At 41.0% G+C, this 4,673-nt stretch overlaps 1 pseudogene; it reads right to left on the bottom strand.

The window, feature by feature from the left end:
• Positions 1-272: 272 nt before the first annotated feature.
• LOC114687735 lies at positions 273-4,285 on the bottom strand (annotated as a pseudogene).
• Between the last annotated feature and the right edge of the window lie 388 nt (positions 4,286-4,673).

Genomic DNA, 4,673 nt, shown 5'->3' with positions numbered 1-4,673 from the left:
AATGCACTGCTGGACTTAATGTTCTTCTGCCTCACAACTAAGAATTTCATAGAAGCCAAGTGCAAATTTACATAGGTAGTTCAGATACTTTACAAACTACAGACCAATTTAACTATCTTGATGTCTCTGTTTGTCTTCTAAGAAACAAAAGAAATGAACCAGTAAATAATTAGATATAGACATTTGCTCCCATCTTTCCAAAGATAAAAATTAAAAAAAAAATTCCTAAAACCATTCTATAATGTTTTGAAGTATTAAATGAGTGGGCCTCTCTAGCAGATATTTTGCTGCAACTTCCACAAAGCACTGTTAACTTCAGTGTTTCTCAGGCTGTAGATCACAGGATTAAGTGTTGGAGGCAACAAAGTGTATAACACAGGAAAAAGCCTATCTATAATTGATGGTGTATTTGACAGTGGCTTCAGATAGACAAAGCAAGCAGTAACAGTAAAGACAGTGAAAACAGTGAGGTGGGGGATGCATCTGGCAAATCCTTTGGACTGAACTTTAGTAGTAGGAATCTTAAGCACAGTGGAGAAAACATAAAAATAAGAGACCACAACACAGATGAAAAAGATAGGCCTAGACACAGATCAATTCCAAGACTTATATAAATGACCACAAGTGTTTCAGAGCAGGAAACCCTTAACAAAGAGGGGATATCACAAAAAATTGTGGAATCACACTGGATTCACAGAAAAGGCATGGAGAATGTGCCAGCTGTATATACAGTTCCAAGGAGTATCCTGGTAGCCCAGGAAACACCCACCATCAGCATACAGCTACCACCACTCATGATGGTATCATAGTACAAAGGAGAACAGATGGCAACATAGAGGTCAAAGGATGAGAAAGAACGAATTGGTACAGGAGACCACTTCCTAGATATAACACCAGTAGCATAGACACTGTGAGCAGCAATTAATAAATGCGACCTCCTGAAACTGAGAAGCTTTTGTAGAGCAAAGGACATGGTCAACAAGACAAATCGACAGCCGGCAGAATGGGAAAAGATCTTCACCAACCCCACATCTGACAGAGGGCTGATCTCCAAAATATATAAAGAACTCAAAAATAGACTTCAAAATACTGAACAATCTAATTAAGAATGGGCTACAGAGCTTAACAAAGAATTCTCATCAGAAGAAGCTCAAATGACTGAAAGACATTTAAGGAATTACTCAACATCTTTAGTTATCAGGGAAATACAAATCAAAACAACCCTGAGATATCATCTTATACCTGTCAGAATGGCTAAGATCAAAAGCACTGAAGACAGATTATGTTGGAGAGGATGTAGAGCAAGGGGAACACTCCTGCAATGTTGGTGTGAATGCAAACTTGTACAGCCACTCTGGAAATCAGTATGGAGGTTTCTCAGAAAATTAGGAATAAGTCTTCCTCAAGACCCAGCTATACCACTCTTGGGCATACACCCAAGGAATGCTCAATCTTACCACAAGAACATATGTTCAACTATGTTCATATCAGCATTATTTGCAATAGCAAGAACCTGGAAACAATCTAGATGCCCCTCAACTGAAGAATGGATAAAGAAAATGTGGCACATATATGCAATGAAGTACTATTCAGTAGTAAAAAACAATGATACTATAAAATTTGCAGGAAAATGGGTGGAACTAGAAAATATCATCCTGAGTGAGGTAACCCAGGTTCAGAAAGACAAACATAGTATGTATTCACTCATAAATGGATAGTAGATGTGAGGGAATGGATGGTCAGACTGCAAGCCACAGCTTCAGAGAGGCTAGTTAACAGGGAAAGACACTAGAAGGGACATATGGATGACCCAGCGAAGGAGAAGTAGATGAGATCTACATGAGTAGACTGGGTGTGGGGGAGTGGTGGAAGGCAAGGAGTGGGGGATGAGAACATAGAGAAATGGGAGGGTCGAGCTGGAACAGGGACAGAGTGGGAGGGAAGGGAGGAAGATACCATGATAGATGAGGAAATCATGGGGATAGGAAGAGGCAGGGTGCTGGGGAGGCTCTCAGGAATCCAAAAGGAAGATCCTACCTTGGACTGCTGTCAGCGGTTCAAAGGGTGCCTGGACTGGTCTACTCTGGTGATCAGTCTAGTGAATAACCTGTCATCATAGAGCCTTTTTCCAGTGACTGATAGAGGCAGATGCAGAGATCTACCACCAGGCACCAGGCTGAGCTCCTGGAATCCAATCGATGAGAGAGAGGAGGGATTCTGCAGGCAGGGGAATGTCGAGATCATGATGGAAAGATGTGCAGAGATGACTGACCACAGTGGTGGAAGCCCATGAACTGTAGACTAGTGGCTGTAGAGGCCCCATGGGACTGGACCAGGCCCTCTGGATACAGAAGAAGGTTGTTTGGCTGGAGCTGTTTGAGGGACACCCAGGCAGGGGGATCAGAAGCCATCCCTGGCACGTGGGCAGGCTTTTGGGAATCTGGTGCCTGTGGTATGACACCTTGGGCAGTCTTGGTGCAGTGGGAAGGAGCTGGAACCTGCGTAGGCTCAGTGTGCTAGGCTCTGCTGACTCCCCATGGGAGACCTTGATTTGGGGGATGTGGGGATGTGGGGTGGCTTGGGAGAGAGGGCTGGGGGTGGGAGGAGGGAGGAGGTGGATCTGTGGGTGTTATGTAGAGTGAGTAGAAAATATCTTAATAAAGAAAAATGAAAAAAAATACCTGGAGGCCACAAGCAAGAATGGAAATGGAATTGTGACTTACGCTATTGACAATAAAAGTTGGGATTGAAACAGAAACAAAGAAGACATCCAACAGGGACAATTTCTTCAAGAAGTGCATTGGTGCTTGAAGCATCAGGTCAAGGGTAATGAGAGCGATGATGATGAAGTTACTTATTAGGGCTGCCATGTACATCACTAGGAAGAGCACTCCACATAATGTCTGTTGCTCCTGGCTGTCAGAGAACCCCATGAGGATGAATCTGGTTATTGCAGTGACATTGGCTGTGTAGGTTTGGTACAAGTGTAAAATTAAGGCATGTGTCAGGCTGTTAAATGCCTCCAGCCGGGGAAATATAGAAAGAAGTCAAACAGGAGAAATAAAGGTGAATAAATCACTATTAAATTACATTGCTTTTTAATAATTTTCCCATTTTTACCCATAACATAAATATTGTTTTATACAGTGTATTTTAATATTTTACCAATGGAAATTGGAAATTTGTACCTCATAAGAGTTCAGATTTGTCACATTCCTAGAAAAGAGTTAGTTTTCAGATATCTGTAGCAAGATTTTTCAAGTAGGACAATATGAGGAGGGGAAATTTTTTCACATCCTTTAGAGTTTGGTTCATCAGTGGACCCCCTGCTATGATAATAGAACAGGCAGTTCTCTTTGGAAACTCTGAAATCCTAAAACATCTTCACATCTTTGGGCTGTGAGAAAACTCTAAGTTCTTAGCTAACATGTAGTCATTTCTTAGCATTACAATGAAAATATAAGAATCAAGGAAAATGTTTCACCTTTTTGTAAAGTGTAATGTGAATTTATTTGAAACCAAATACAATCAAACCATCTCTAGCAGACCTCTTTAAATCAATTGGTTACTCCCTTGGAATTCCCAAAGGTGGAGCTTTCCAGGTAGCCTCATTAAGAATGCCTTGAGACAATTAGTGCTGTAATAATTGTTGCTTTCTATAGAACACATTACTCAGTCCCCAGAAAAATACACTGGGAGATATCATGAAAAATATGGTCATATTTTCCCCAGAATTAAATTAATTATATATATTTTTAATTACACAGTGCATAGAGGTGAAGATACATGATATTTGCAAACAAATGCTATAAAACATAAATTTGGAGACTTTGATTAAAAAATCTTGTCATACCACCTGTATTAATTACTTTTCCCAAAGCTAAGGCAAAATACATGGGAAAAAAAAGACAACATGAGAAAGGAAGGATTGACTTTAGCTCCTGGTTTAAAGGTATACTAAAACATGGCAGAGCACACATAGGTGATAGAGTAAGAAAGTGCTGGTCACAGTGTACTTACAGTCAGAAAACAGAAAATCACTTATTATACCACTCTAATGACACTCTGACCAGCTTCTATTTTTCTGCCCAGGTTTTAAATGCAGAAAATAGAGCGAACAACACTAGAGTAATTTTCCTACCAATGTCAAGCCCTTCTGGAAATTCCCTTAGGTACACTTAAAAATTATTTTTATATAATTCTAAATCTCATTAAATTGGCAATAAATATTAGCCATCATACCTCTATTACCTGTCAACGTGATGCCCAAATCAACTTGATGCATCACTTTTAAAGCATAGATTTAAACTGATAAGAGTGGGAGATCCTAGCTGGATCAAGAAAAGAGAGGGAGAACAAGGAATAGGAGACCATGGTAAATGAAGACCACATGAGAAGGTGAGAAGGGGGGGAAGCAGAGAGCTAGGGAGGCCCACGGAGATCCACAAAGATACCCCCGCAAAAGACTGCTGGCAATGGTCGAGAGACGGCAGGAACTGACCTACTCTGGTGATGGGATGGCCAGACACCCTGATAGTTGTGCCATAAACCCCATCCAAGGACTGAGGAATCTGAATGCAGACATCCACGGCTGGGCCCCTGGTGGAGCACTGGGATTCTAATTAGTGAGAAAGAAGAGGGTTTATATGAGCGAGAATTGTTGAAGCCAAGGT

The sequence above is a fragment of the Peromyscus leucopus genome, chromosome 1, assembly GCF_004664715.2.
Source record: "Peromyscus leucopus breed LL Stock chromosome 1, UCI_PerLeu_2.1, whole genome shotgun sequence".
Taxonomy (NCBI): Eukaryota; Metazoa; Chordata; class Mammalia; order Rodentia; family Cricetidae; genus Peromyscus; species Peromyscus leucopus.
Note: the sequence above shows the minus strand (reverse complement) of the source record. Positions and strands in the feature narration are given on the sequence as shown.